We start from the raw sequence: 16,101 nt of genomic DNA, 5'->3' as shown, positions 1-16,101 counted from the left end.
ATCTGGGTCTAAGTTGTCTTTCTCTCTCTCTCTCTCCAGCATACATCCTCTTAATTAGACCAAAATCTCACATATGCTCTGGCCCAAGACTGGTTGGTGGCCTCTATATACCACCACAAACTCTTGTTTTTCATTTTCTCTTTGTATTTAAGAGTCAGTGAGTATTCTACCAACATTGGCATTGTTCCTCCAATATAGTTTTTTCATAGATACTTTTGACTCTTCCACTTTTATGTGCTCATTACATCTCTCTATTTCATTTTTATTATTACATTTATTTGTGCCCCAGTGTCTATTTTATGTGTCACATAAGTGCTATTTGCATACATTTTCATTAGCCAGTCTTTTGAGTGTTCAGCCTCCTCTATTATTCTGCTTAAGAACAGCTCTTCCTCTTCACTTGAGGAATCTTGCATTTAATGCATATACCTTCCTTCTTTCTCTGCACATTTCAGTGTAATATTTGGATTTCTTACATTTTCTACACATTTGTTGAATGATCTGCTTTTCTCATACTCATGCTGGTTGCCACAGTGCTAGCATTGATTCCTGCTTTCTATAAAATCGTAGAAAATTAGGATTGGAAGAGATCTCAGGAGGTCATCTAGTCCAACCCCCTGCTCAGGGCAGGACCAACCCCAACTAAATCATCCCAGCCAAGGCTTTGTCAAGCCAGGCCTTAAAAACCTCTAAAGATGGAGATTCCACCACCACCTCCCTAGGTAACCCATTCCAGTGCTTCACCACCCTCCCAGTGAAAGTGTTTCCAACCTAGACCTCCCCACTGCAACTCGAGACCATTGCTCCTTGTTCTGTCATCTGCCACCACTGAGAACAGCTGAGCTCCATCTTCTTTGGAACCCCCCTTCAGGTAGTTGAAGGCTGCTATCAAATCCCCCCTCACTCTTCTCTTCTGCAGACTAAACAAGCCCAGTTCCCTCAGCCTCTCCTCATAAGTCATGTGCCCCAGCCCCCGATCATTTTCGTTGCCATTCGCTGGACTCTCTCCAATTCGTCCACATCCTTTCTGTAGTGGGGGGGCCCAAAACTGATGCAATACTCTAGATGTGGCCTCACCAGTGCCGAATAAAGGGGAATAATCTCTTCCCTTGATCTGCTGGCAATGCTCCTACTAATGCAGCCCAATATGCTGTTAGCCTTCTTGGCAACAAGGGCACACTGCGGACTCGTATCCAGCTTCTCATCCATGTTTCTGGCCTCATGTTTCTGTCCCTCATGTTTCTGTCCTCAGCCAGTTTAATTCTGTGAACCTTTCCCTTGCTGTTTTAGCTACATCTTTCTTTATGACTTTTGCTTTTATTTGTGTTTCTCTTTGTTTTACTGTTTGGCACATACTTCATTGCCCTTTCTAATGTCAGGTCCATCTCCTTTAGTAACATCTTGAACATATATCTTTCAAAAGTAACATTTTACTGATGGAAAATGATACTCAAACATTTTCACTATTTGTGAAAAGCTTTCCTCTCTCCCTCAGCCACCAACTGTATGGAAAGCATGGTACACATCTAAGGCTTCTGTGCCAGCCATTGTTAAGAACAGAGCAATGCTTTGCTTATCTTCCATTTATGAGTTTGAAACTTTTCAAGGTATATTTAGCATTTCCCCTGACTCTAAGTTTTGGTGGCTGAGTTACTTGTAGTTGTATAGGCTCAGTAGCAGCCGTTTCAATGTTACCTACCTCACTGGGTCTTCCAGTATACTATGCCTTCCATAACCTGTGTGTTGGGTCTCTCATTCTCTCCTTTAGAAGCCATTCTGCTTTGTGTAAATAAAACAGCCACTGGTGCAAGGACTGGGAACTAGGTGTCTCCCCTCCCAAGTGAGTGCCCTAACCACCAAGCTACAAAGGATCTCTCTCTATGGACTTTTGAATGTTTATTTATACCAATTAGAACAGCTTCAGGTGAGTCTCACTCCAGAATACCCTATAACCCAGAGGTTAGCAAATTCACCTGCAATATAGAAGACACAGTGTCAAGTCCTTGTTCTGAATCAGACAGAATGAGAACTTGAATCCGAGTCTCCCACATCCCTGGTAAGTGCTGTAACTACAGGGCCATTGGGTAAAAGGAAGGCACCGTCTCTTTCTCCTGTTTTGTCAATGGCGTTTTCAAATTTTCTTTGTTTTTAATTTTTAAAAATGGTAAAAAAAAAAAGACTGAAGTCAGAACTAAAGTGTTTAATTCAACCCAAATATTTTTTTTGTTTCACCAAGAAAACAGACAAAAAATTCATTTCCGTTTGGCCAGCAAACTGAAACACTGATTAATGGCACCATCCTGCTTCCTGATTGTCCTCTGCTCAGATCACTGCAATGTGCCTCATTATTAACCCTTTTGTTTGTAGCAGTTGTACTCCTTGGGGACAGATTCCCAACTAATGGAAACTGGTATAACAATTTACACCATCTGCGAATATAACCACTAATTTTTTATCAAAATACTCCTTTTTTTAAAAGACTTTTTAACACCAGTTACCTCTATTGGTGCATTCACTTGTCTTTTTTGCCTTGTATCTATGTAAAGAAATTCTTCCTACAATAAATTCTTTTAGGACTCAACCTTTCCTTAACTCTAGTTTCTGTGCTTGTTACAAATACAAAAGACCCAGTTGCATCTATTTGTGTCATTCCCTTCAGGGTTATACATAACGCAACAATTTCTGTTGGGACTGATCCTGCCCCACTAAAGTCCATAGGAGATTTACCACTGAGTTTAAGGTCCTTCTTTTCCAAAGAATCCCTAATCCAGTTGTTGTTTCCTTTTGTATGTTCTGAGATCATTTTAATTATCTTTTTTTTATAGTAAAATGCTTCCCTGGGGCCAAGTCAAAAGTTTAGATCGGAACAGAAAACTCCTCAAATTTGAGGGGGGGTTGAATGTATGGTTTGGGGCCCACCTCTGTTCAAGTTTCAAAGTTGCTTGAATTGTAACCTCTTTGTTTTCCACAAATTAAAACTATCTGAGGAATGCACCTTTTCATATTAAAACTGTCTGTTTATGAACGTTGAACAAACATTAATGGTGCAGCTAAAAGGGCAAGGGGGAAGTAGGCCTTTATGTCAGGTACAAGGTTGTCTGGAATGGCCGGGGCAGATCCTCAGCTGGTGTAAATTCTCATTGTATAAATCAATGGCGCTATTTGTATCATTATTGTTATGCTGGGGTTTGGGTGAATCTTTGTTGAAGCCGGTAGACAAATCCCCTGCCTTACATTCCAGATACATGTAAGAGACAGTTAAGCTCCTTTTGGGGTAAGTTTGCTGAAACGAGGAGCCACCATCCAAAACACAGGCCATATGCAAAGCTGGTCAGAAACTGAGCTATGGGGGCAGAGGGATTTCCGGGGAGGCTGAAAGCAGTTGGAGAGCTGGGTACTGTTTCATGGATGTGAGCAGATACAGCCAGGAAGCACCACAGATAGGAAACAGAGAAAGCAGCAAAGAAACCCCAGAGACAGCTAAAGAAGCACTTTAGCATGACCCAGAGAAAAGTGCCAAGAAAGCACTTTTTGGGGAGAGTGCTAAATGGAAAAAGAAGCTTAAACTGTTGAACAAGAAAACTGTCTCCTGCTGTTTGATTGCTACTGTGTTCAGAGAACCAGGACTTTGATGCAATCCTGTTTATTTACAAAGAAATACCTGACCATCATAAATTTCTCCTCTTAACGGAACAACCCACAAGGTCCCAAATATTGGCTAACAACTCAGGTCAAAAGGGGGAACATTATTATTTATTACTTGTATTATGGCAGCACCTAGACCAGGACTCCATTGTTCTAGGTGCCGTACAAACACAGAACAAAAAGGTTGTCCTTGCCTGAGAGAGTTTACGAGCTCCATACCTGTGACAATTTACACCAGCCTCTTAATCTTTTACCGGCTGTTAAATATTTTTAAGTCATCAGCCTGAATGTTGCATTAACACGCATTTTGCACTTAGCACCTTCTCATTTTATATCTATTTTAAAAGAAAGCCAATACTAAATAGGTTTCTAAATCTAACACCGATCATTTGTACAGTACATGTATATTTCTCTATATCACATTGTAGCCTTGCACATATACTTTTCTTACCATATATTGATTAATGTTGGGATATAAGTGATGAATACGAGACCCAAAGCATGTATGATAAGGTTGCTCAGCATAATTAAAACCTTTGTAATAAGTAACATGATATAAGGAACTAGCAGGAGAGTGACAGCAAGTCACAAGATTAAGCCCAGTCATAAGAAAGCTGACTGGTAGGAAGTATAAAGCCACAAATAAAGGTTACTGGGATTTCAGGATAAGTTTGAGGAATAAGTGTAACTTCAGAAATACCATAGCAACACCACGGCAACTAACTGATGTAAATGCTAATAATAATGAGGTAAATAAGTAAGTAACCAATTAACAGTGTGACTCCTCAAAGATATGGAGTGCAGAAGCTCAGATAAGGAAAAAGGGGCTGAGACACACATTTATATGTGTGAAATCAAGGGGCATCAGCGTAACCTACTGTAAAGGATAATCCCTAGCAGGGAAAGTTGTGATTGACATAATGAATACCACCTACAGATGGTAAAGTATCTTCACAAGGGATGATGTAAGTAAGGCAAGTGCTGGACATGCTGTATGATCTCTCTCTCCTTTGCTATATTGCAATGTATGGAATCCTGTTTGACTTGTTAATAAAATTGCCAATAAGAGTAAATTATTGAATTATTTCTTGTGTGCTCCTTGTAGTCCTCATTCTAATGTACTAATCATTGTAGCTGATCTGGGGGCCAAATCCACTCAGACCACTGCATGCTAAATTAAAGTTAACTTTAAAACTACAGAATAGGTGTTAGGATATAGCTATTCAGGCCTGTCTGCAAAGGCCTATACTTTAAGAATTTAGGTGTATTCTTATCACTTAGCTAGTTATAGAGGTATAAAAGAAAGAATCAAAAATCACTGTCTGTCTGTGTAATGGACTTCTTTTACTGTGACAGTCTGAGGCCTGGTTCTTCGGCTAAGCAGCAAAGGCAGCCATAAGCTGGGAAGTGTATGGTCACATCCTCACATTCCAAACTAGTCACATTGAAATAAGGTGCTATTGGGCTATTAGGAATACAATCCTGTCCTGATATTCCTATCACCTCCAGAGAAAGGGAAGAGCCTAGAAGATGTAAAAGAAAACTTATTTTGATAGCATCCTGTCTGGCAAGAACTCACTTATCAATAGACACAGCTGGAAAACCTTTATGTCTATATAGATGTAGTTGTGAAATCCTCACTTCTGTATTGTTTTGTATGTTTATTTGCATGGTCTCTGTCTGGTTCTGTAATTGTTTCTGTCTGCTGTATAATTAATTTTGTTGGGTGTAAACCAATTAAGGTGGCGGGATATAATTGGTTAAATAACCTTGTTACAATATGTTAGGATTGGTTAGTTAAATTTCAGTAAAATGATTGGTTAAGGTATAGCTAAGAAAAACTCAGGTTTTACTATATAGTCTGCAATCAATCAGGAAGTAAAGGGGGGGGTTGGAAACAGGGACTGGGGATGGGGGAATTGGGATCATGTTTTGCTAAAGGGGGAAATGGGAACAGGGGATGGGAACAGAAACAGGGACACAGGCAAGGCTCTGTGGTGTCAGAGCTGGGAAGGGGGACACTAAGAAAGGAAACTGGAATCATGCTTGCTGAAAGTTCGCCCCAATAAACATTGAATTGTTTGCGCCTTTGGACTTCGTGTATTGTTGCTCTCTGTTCATGCGAGAAGGACCGGGGAAGTAAGAGGGTGAAGGAATAAGCCCCCTAACAATAGGCTACAACGTTTGCAGTACTTGTATACCTGCAGTACTCTCATGTATATGTTACTGATTTAACGGCTTTTAGGTATTGTGCCAAAGACCATTTTCTAAAGCTAATGAATCTTTATCCCCCACCCACCAATGAAAATCACCCTAGTCCAAATTCTTATCCCTCCTATCTCCCATCCTTACCTAGTTCCACCCTACCTCTGCCAGTGTTTTCAGTTTATATTACAGCAAATTTGGCCAGCTTATGTAGTTTACTAGGTAGTATATAATATATGAATCTCACTATGTGACACAGGTGTTTATATGATATATGTGTGCCCCCTCTGATGTATGAATTTCTATGTATATTTATGTTTTCAAATTAACATAAACGCACCTAAGCAAACAGCCTCTAGGTATATGATGTATTCATTTCACAATACAGTAAATGTGCTTTAGTTACACTAGATGTTGCATATTAACAAAAATAAATCATGTTCCCAGTGGCCTCCAATATTGGAAGTTTTACTGAATATTTTCCATAGCATGAATTTTGTATCTTTAATTAACATTAAAGTCCATTGAAATATGGACACTGATTATAGACTAGAGAATATTTCAGTAACTTAATCTACTATTGTGTGGCACACACAAAAAGGATGCAGAAAATACTCTGCTTGCCACCTGTCTTGATCTGAAGAATGGAATTCATGTGCAGAATTGAGAGTTTTCAGAGTAGCAGCCGTGTTAGTCTGTATCCGCAAAAAGAACAGGAGTACTTGTGGCACCTTAGAGACTAACACATTTATTTGAGCATAAGCTTTTGTGGGCTACAGCCCACTTCATCAGATGCATGCAGTGGAAAATACAGTAGGAAGATATGTATATATACACACAGAGAACATGTAACAATGAGTGTATATACACACTATAATGAGAGTGATCAGTTAAGGTGAGCTATTACCAGCAGGAGAGAAAAAAAACTTTTTGTAGTGATAATCAAAATGGCCAATTTCCTGCAGTTGACAAGAAGGTGTGAGGAACCATAAGGGGGGAAATAAACATGGGGAAATAGTTGTACTATTTACTATTTAAAGTAAAAAGTGCCACAAGTACTCTTCTTCTTTTTGAGAATTGAGAGTGTAAGTCTCTGTTAGGATTGGGGCTTTTTGCTTATTGCATAGTGCCTGGCTGTAAACTTGCTATTCGTATGCTCATGGGTTTATGTGGATAAAAATTTGTGAGACATAAATAAGGCCACTTTCATCTGGTCAGACTTTATGGAGCTACCATTGTAAACCACTGGAAACTAGCTGATGATAATGTGCAAAGCACAAAGTAAATGTCTATTGATAATCGTGTCTCTTGTAACAGTGTGTTGCAAATGGAGGAGTGTCAAGAAACTAAAAAAGGGGCCAGTGTAATTTTTATAAAATAGTTTTCTTTGAAGAGATTTAAGCTTAGATCAAGACATAAAATAATTTAAGATTATTTGTTTCTAATTCAGGTCTCTAAAAAAAGATAGGGATTTATTTTTGTTAAGGTCTAGGCTGTAGTTGCAGTAACATAATCAAAGAGAACTGATTTATGTATTTTTTTGGCCACCACCTTCCAAATACCAACTCTTAAAAACCACACAAATGCTATCTAGTTCTCCCATCTGTGATGCAGCTCCCCAGAGCATGGGGTTCTTCCAAGTAAAAATTACCTTACAGAATTCAGGAAATATAAAGCCTGGGTGGTAGGAGGTCTAGGCAGAACATAAGTCCTTCATGAAGGCTTTGTTTTTCTCTTACATAACCTTATGCTTCCCTGTCCATATAATTTACCATGACTCTCCACAGATTACAGAGCAGAACCTCAAGTTTCTATGGAAATCCAGTGAATGTTAAATTTTGACCAGCAGTTGGCACTATACAGCAATGGTAAGTTAAACCTTCTCTGCTACCTTCTCCTCTGGAATAAGCTATCCTTTGTAGGACCAGTACCTCTTCCTTGGCATCTGTAACCTAGTTCCTCTAAGCAACTGGACAGCCTCAAGACTTTTTTTTTTAAATTTACATTTAAAATATTTAATTGTAAAATGTTTTAGGACATTTCACTGGTTAAAATTGCCCCTTTACTCAACAACACAAGGCAACTTTCAATATATAAAAAAGATATGCTCCCCTCTTTTAGAGTCCATCATCAAGGAACATTATGTTAGTGAAGTCGACATTAAGGAAATTTTGAAAACAACAACACTGAAACTTACTGTGAAGGGAAGAGGAGAAAATGAAGAAATAAAAACCTCACACGCAGCATTATTATTATTAGTAGTAGTAGTTTTTTAAGATTGGTACAATATCATAGCTTCTGACTTGTTATTTTGTGCCAGCACATAAAGATCAAGAGAGGGCCCAAGGGTCAGTTCATGTGCACTGAATGTCAGATCTACCCTCTCTTAACATCCCTTCTCCCCCACTCCCTTTTTAAAAAAAAATATCTGAATCACAGAGGCTGTAAGGTTATTGTAAGATGGACACACTTACAATTAACAGGAAATGTGTGATTATAGCTTAAGTTAATGGTAAATGTATTGCTTCTGGAAGGTGTCAGATTGACAATATCAGAAAATAGAATCCTCATTCATCCACAACATAAGGTACAACATAAGAGGATACTAGGAATGATTCTCTGTTGGTGTAAATGGTCATAGCTCCTTTGACTTAACAGAGAAGCTTAACTACAGAACCCAAACCACCAAAAAAGAAAATCAACCTTCTGCTGGTGGCATCTGACTCAGATAATGAAAATGAACATGCATCGGTCTGCATAGGGCCAGCTTTAGGCTGATTCACCGGAATCGTGCCCCACGCTTAAGAGGGCCCTGCGTCTCTAGGTGCCTTTTTAATTTTTTTTACTCTTTGGCGGCCCCAGTCCCCTGGCCAGAGCTTCGGCCGAAGCACAGCAGCTCTGCGGCCCCACGACCCCAGCCGGAGCGCGGCAGCCCCACGGCCCCGCTCTCCCGGCCAGCAATCTGAAGTGCTGCCGAAGACTGGGAGCGCCGCCTGGTGAGCACAAGCCCCGCGCCCCCCCAGGAATCAGGCCCCGCACTTGCTAAAGCCGGGCCCTGGGTCCGCAACTGCTTTGGATTCTAATCAAGCAGAATCCATCATCAGCATGGACGCATGTCCCCTGGAATGGTGGTTGAAGCAGGAAGGGACATATGAATTTTTAGTGCATCTGGCACATAAATATCTTGCAATGCCGGCTACAACAGGTGCCATGAGGACGCCTGTACTTACTTTCAGGTGACACTGTAAACAAGAAGCGGGCAGTATTATCTCCTGTAAATATAAACAAACTTATTTGTCTGAGTGATTGTCTGAACAAGAAGTATGACTGAGTAGACTAGCAGGCTCTAAAATTTTACCTTGTTTTATTTTTGAATGCAGGCTTTTTTGTACATAATTCCAGATTTGTAGGTTCAACTTGCATGATAAAGAGAATACACTATAGTACTTGCATTAAATGAACTGAAAAAAGATGGCCCATAGTTTAGGCCACAGTTAATAGTTAATAGTATTAACTGTGGCCTAAACAAAGACTGGGAATGGTTGGGTCATTACACCAATTGAATCTATTTCCCTATGTTAAGTTCTCCTCACACCTTCTATGGGCCATCTTAATTATCACTTCAAAAAGTTTTTTTCCTCCTGCTAACAATAGCTCATCTCAATTGATTAGACTCTGCCTGTTGGTATGCATACTTCCACCTTTTCATGTTCTCTGTATGTATAAATATCCCCTGTCTGTGTGTTCCATTCTATGCATCCGAAGAAGTGAGCTGCAGCTCACGAAAGCTCATGCTAAAATAAATTTGTTAGTCTTTAAGGTGCCACAAGTACTCCTGTTATTAATATTCCAATGCAGCAGGGTAGTAAAGAAAAAAGTGACAATTTCACTAGCATGCCAAGACACTCAACAGTTTTTGTAATCCAAGCTCTCTCTGTAGAAGTTCAGGAAGCTTCATGTTTACAAAGGGATTTTTTTTTCTTAGGGCATGTCTTCACTACAGAGTTAAGTGACCTATGTAAGGTCAATTTACAGCCACCGCACTAATTGCTGCAATGACTGATGTCCACACTACTCTCCTTCTGTCAGTGGTGTGCATCCTCACCAGAAGTGCTTCCACTGACTGAAAAAGGGTAGTGGGGGGGAGGGCATGGCTGAAAGCCAGGGCTCTAGAACCTGTGGAGTGAAAGGGTCCCAGAGCCCAGGCTCCAGTCTGAGCCCAGAAGTCTACACAGCAGTGAAACAGTCCTGCAACTTGAGCCCCGCGAGCCCAAGTTGGCTGGCATGGGCCAGCCACAGGTTCTTCTTTGCTATGTAGACATACCCTCAGTGGCCCCAATTTAGCAATCTATCCCTATTCAGTAAAGTATTAACTTTAGTCCTTCAATGGGTTTTCAGTATAGGCCTAAAGTTAAGCATGTGCTTAAATGTTTTGTTGAATTAGGGTGGACTAAAGCATATGCTTAAATATTTTGTTGAATTGGGACCATAGCATTTTCTGATCAGAATGGGGTTTATATCTGCTATCTATGAAAAAAATCAAAATTTATGGTCAGTATTGTCCACTGTATACTGAGAAATAATCTTGGTAAACTTCCTCATCCTGGATTTAAACCCAAGAGACACCCTGGATTAACAACTCATTTGCTACCTTAATTAATTTTTTGATTAACACATAATATTTAGCTACTGAATAGCTTGATCCTTGTTATTTTTTACACTAAATAGGACCATGTGTTTCTTAACCGCACCAGTGAAGGGATAATCGAGTCAATGCTTTCGATAATGTATTGACTCCAAATAAATGTAAGGCTTAGCTGACAGGCACCATGTAGCTGGCAAAAGAGAAAATCAGTATGAAAGATTATTTGCTGGATAGCCTGCTAACCCTTTATTTTAGATATAATCTAAAAATCACTGCTCTGAACGAGACCTAAACCATACTATATACAGCTGTGTGTTTGTGGATCTCAACTCTGATATGCATGTGAATTATTCTTTTATTGCAAAGATGAAAAGCTAATCCTTCAGGAGGAAAAAAAAGGTGTCCATTAACAAGAAGCTTCACACTTCATTTAACAGCAAGCATCAACAGGCACCAATTGTAATGGACCTTGCGCTAACCTTAGTCCTGTTTTCTGTCAGCTACCCCTTTCCCATCAGAGAGAAAAAAAGGATACAAAGTACATTACATAAAAAATAATGTTGTTTTGTTATCTTGCTGATCTATGTGACTGCCTTGTCCATGAGCCTTAAATGGCGAGCAGTATTAAAAACACATGTGCTGCTAACTGTAATCTGGAGAGCTTCTTTTAAATCTCAGCAACAAAAGAGTTGCTTCAGAATTGAACTCTATGTCCTGAAAGGCTGTCTGAGGGTACCCCCAAATAACTCCTTATGTATGGGTAAACCTGGGACTGCCATATTTTTTGATCATTCACAGCAGAAGCCTTACAGAGGTTGTGCATTCTAATGCTTACAGGTTCCCCAGAAGGACACCAGGTGCTACTCCTAGTACTGCCATTGATTGACCTCATTAGGACTTAGTCAGCTCAACAGTAAAACTGAATTTAAAATAAATAAGCAGGAACTGTGAGGAAAACCAACTATTGGTCTAAATCAGAGATCGGCAACCTCTGGCACATGGCCCGTCAGAGAGAGCCGCTGGCGGGCCGGGACAGCAGGCCAATAGGGATGTGCTGGCTGCCACTTCCTGCAGCCCCCATTGGCTGGGGATGATGAACCATGGCCAGTGGGAGCTGCGATCGGCCGAACCTGCGGACGCTGTAGGTAAACAAACTGTCCTGGCCTACCAGCGGATTTCCCTGATGGGCCGTGTGCCAAAGGTTGCCGATCCCTGGTCTAAATGCAGAATCTGCCACATATTTCCTATATGACCTGCAGTAAGTCTCTTTAGGCTTAAAGTGTCTACTAATTTCGTGTGCGCCAGTTTTTGGTTGTCCTACTTGAGACACATAAGCCTTGATTTCTGGAGGTCCTGAGTACATACAGTTTCTTACCTTGTAAGCTTTTTGAGGCTATAGTAAGAAATCAGAGTAGAGGTGGAGATGATCTGTATCCAGATACCAAATTTGTGATGACTGCTTCCTACCTCTTCAGTTTCTTGGATCCTCTGCAAAAAAGCAGAGGCTTTGGGCTACTAGTGCATACACATTTTTCCTTTCCGGAATTGAAAATCTAAGCAGTTTATATGCAGTTTTATATGAAGGTCAACAATATTTAAAAAGCCAGTGAATTTGTTGAACATTACTGTTTGTGAAAGACAGATAACACTTGCTAAAATCAGCCATGGTATGGAATTATGTTGCAATAGCTTCCTCAAACAAGGCTGCCGGTAAACTTCAAACTTATCCCACAGCTCACCCTACAATAGCTCTGTTATGCTAGATATAGGCTCTGCCCCTGGACAGAGAGGTTACTAACTGGGCTGGATTGTGCTAAATTATGTTGTGGTTTTGGAGTGTGCACAAGTGTCCACTGGAACTCACATGAGAGCTCCCAAACTAATTTCATTTGTAAAGATTGTTTGTTTAAATATCTTCTGAGAAGCAGCTACATAATTTATTTCAGAAATCTGTTTCCCAGCAGCTCATGGCCTACAATATGTTTAAGAAATAGCAAATACGAAGAAAAATAAATAAAAAAAAATACTACAAAGAGACAATCTATCTGGGGTAGATTATGCTTGATCATATCACTGTGTGCACGTATATGTTCATTTCAAAGAGGAATCATCAAGAGTTGTGGATCTTCATTTGAGCCTTATCTAAACCTCATGAATCTTCAGAATAGTGTTAGAAATCTTATATGAATGAATTTAAACTAACTAACTAATAATAATAATAAATATTAATTCAGGATTCTATTCCTCCTTATTCCGTTTAAGCCAGACTTCTCATAAGTTTGATAGGAATGGGTGCTTTAGAGATATGTGCAATAAAACAAAGATAAAAGAAAAACCTTTCCACAGTACTCTACTCAGGCTCCTCTTCTTCTAGCCAGGGTTTCAAACAGGAGATGGTGAGGTGAGAGAAAATGAAATGTAATTTTTAAAGAATTTCTCAGCCTCTTCAAAGCTCCAGCAAGGGTTCAGTTGAAGTTTGAGGTGAAAATTTAGAAAAGGAGAAAGGAGTCTGCATCTTCTGTAATACAAGCCCAGGTTACTCCACTCTAGTAAGGACTACTATATTCCCTTTGGGATGTCTAACCCCGGGCCTGATTCTACAACCCTTACTCATAGGAGTGACCTTTACTCATGTGAACTGGCATATTGATTTTGATGGTGTGACTTATGTGAATAAGGGTTGCGGGGCTCAGCCCTTTTGTTCTCTCATAGCAACATTCATATTCAAATCCTATGAGAAGTCAAGAGGGTCTGTGGAAGCTCACCATGGATAAGCAAATAGGGATGCCACCTTGCAAAAGAAGCCAGGCCACTCACAAGGTGGTGGCATTGTGAGATGAGAGAGATTAGGCAGTAGTTACTATATTTATACGTTAACAGAACAAACTCCCTTGGACTGATCTTTGCAATGGAAATTCGAGCTACAGAGTTGTTTCAAAACTTCAGAATAATCTAGTAAGGAAACCTCCACTTTTAATCAAATAGCTTTTAAATTTACCAAAGTTGGAAGAGAAAAAAAAATCTAACCCTGACCTGCAGTAAACTTCAGCTGGCTTTCACAAAAAAGAAACTGACACACTATTAAATCCTGTTTCTGCTTTTAATATGGGGCATTTCCATATTGGAAGGTTGCAACCATGGTAGCCCATTATGTACAATCTTCTGCTAATCTCTCTGTGGCTGAATAGTAATTTTGATCCACCCAGGATACCACATCATCCATCCAATATCTTCTTTTTCTGCTTCATGTTCTTCTTCTATCAACTTTCCCTTCCAGTGCCTGTAAACATGCATCTCTTACTGAATCAATTAAAACGTACCCTCCACACTTAATCTTTCAATTCATAATATCTCTAACTAGTATTTGCTGAGTTCCACCTACCTCCAATACTTTTTTTTTTGGTTACATGGTCTAGCTGTATTTTCAGAATTCTTCTATAACACCAAAATTCAAATGATTGTAGTTTCTTTATCATCATCAATTGATTGATTATATGTTACTTTTCCATAAACTGCTACTTCTCTTTGAGAAAGTTAAAGTCTCAGTGACTTCTTAAACTCTCCTCCTACTATACCACCAATGGTGCACATTCTTATGCACATTCTTAATTTCAAGCATATGAGTAGTTGTACTGATATCATTGACAGTGACATCAATGGACTAGTCATGCTCAACATGAAGCACATACATACACATATGCAGGAATGGGACTCTAAAAGAGTTGCTCCTATCTAATTAGGGAACAGAAACATTCATAACTAACCAACAGAACCCTAATTTTAAACATCAAATATCAGCTACTCATGGTAAACTGTCCATGATCAATTCATAAAGGCAAATCTCTAATAAAAACAAATTAAGTTCAAATAATGAATACATTCAAGGCAATCACTATCTTCTCAGACATAAGTCAAACATAAAAGGGGCCTAATTCAAGTGAATTATTCACTGTACATTTTCCTCGCACCTCTAATACGTTTCCATAGACACATCTGAAGGTTACAAGTAAAATAAAACTATTAAAATTGCACTTAACATGTGTGATGGGATCCCCCCGGGGGTGCAGCCTGGGACTGTGGGACCACTGTGCCCTCTGAACTCTCTCCAGCCTGGGCTGTCTCTCACAGTGTCTTGCTAGTGACCAGCAGCAAACCCCTCCAGGTGCTGCTATCACTCAGCACAACTGCATGTGGAGCCCCAGAGCCAGCTAGATTGCATGAATGCTCCCAGAGCCACTCCTGAATCACACAGAGAAAAACACCAGAGCCAAATCCCCCGCAGCTCCCAGCACTGTACCTCAGGAATATACCATCTTGCACTGCTCAAGACAAGCAATGCAGATTTATTAATTGGTTCCCCACTTTATCAATGGAAAGTGGATATATACCAGCCTTTGCAAAACCTGAGCAGATTTGCCACACACTTCATACAAACTCACCGGTAAAGATAAACAGTAAAACAAATTTACTGACTACAAAAATAGATTTTAAGTGATATTAAGTGATAGACAAAAAGTCAGAGTTAGTTACCAAAAGAAATAAAATTTAAGCATGCAGTCTAAACTCTCAACCCTATTAGACTGGGCAAGAACTAGACTAAGCAGTTTCTTTCACACTACTAGATATTGCAGTTCATAGTACACAAATTTCACCCTTGAAATCTGGGACAGTCTCCTCATTTGGAGTCTTCAGAGAGTGTCCTTGTTGCTTGCAGTGTAGGTGGGTGAAGGAGAAAGTGGCCACAGCCTGGGCCTGTGTTCTGTTTTATATACTTAGTCCCATGTGCTTGGGGAACACAAGTCCAGGCACGTCTGAGGGCATTGCTGAGTCTCCAGGCGAGGTTGAGGAATTCCCCTGCTGTGGCCTCATGCAGGTGAGTCATTGCATTGTAGCTCCCTTGCTAGACAATGGCTGTTGATGGGTATTGCTTACTTTCCTTGCTGTTGCTGTTGCCTCTGGGGAGCTAATATCTGGCTGATTCCCCAATTTACAGCATGTTTTAGTAACAAACATACAATACAATTCTCATAACTTCATATGCATTAATGATACATATACAGATAGAGTAATCACTTTCAGCAGATCGTAACCTTTATATGTAACCATGCTTTATATGTAAGATCATGATCATATGAAAATGAGGAATGAGGGTTACAGTATGCTCCCTCAAGGTACAGAATGTCATAACATGCTACATCATTTAATGCTTGATCCAAAGCTTACTGAAGTCCAAGGAAAAGAATCCCATTGACTTAAAGGGCTTTAGATTAGCCTTCTAAGTGCTGACATTCGTATTAAAGATTTATAAGAAAATACTGAAGTTTATAATAGAGCTAGTATACACTTAGAATGTAATGGCTGACAAATGGAGTTGAAAGCCACATGGGCTGCAGGTGACATACTCTTGAAAGATTCTTCTGGCCCCAACAGTGCAAATTAAATAAAAATCCATTTTATTCATTTATTACCTGTTACCGACACATTGATCCTGCTCCCATTGAAATAAATGTGTGTTTTTGTCATTTAGTCCATGGGTTACAAGTGCAAGAGCACTTCACGCATGAAGACATGTTGCTGTTTGACTTTCATTATATGTAGAAAACTGA

This window comes from Mauremys reevesii, linkage group 1, assembly GCF_016161935.1.
Source record: "Mauremys reevesii isolate NIE-2019 linkage group 1, ASM1616193v1, whole genome shotgun sequence".
Classification (NCBI taxonomy): domain Eukaryota; kingdom Metazoa; phylum Chordata; order Testudines; family Geoemydidae; genus Mauremys; species Mauremys reevesii.
This window is presented reverse-complemented; position numbering follows the sequence as displayed.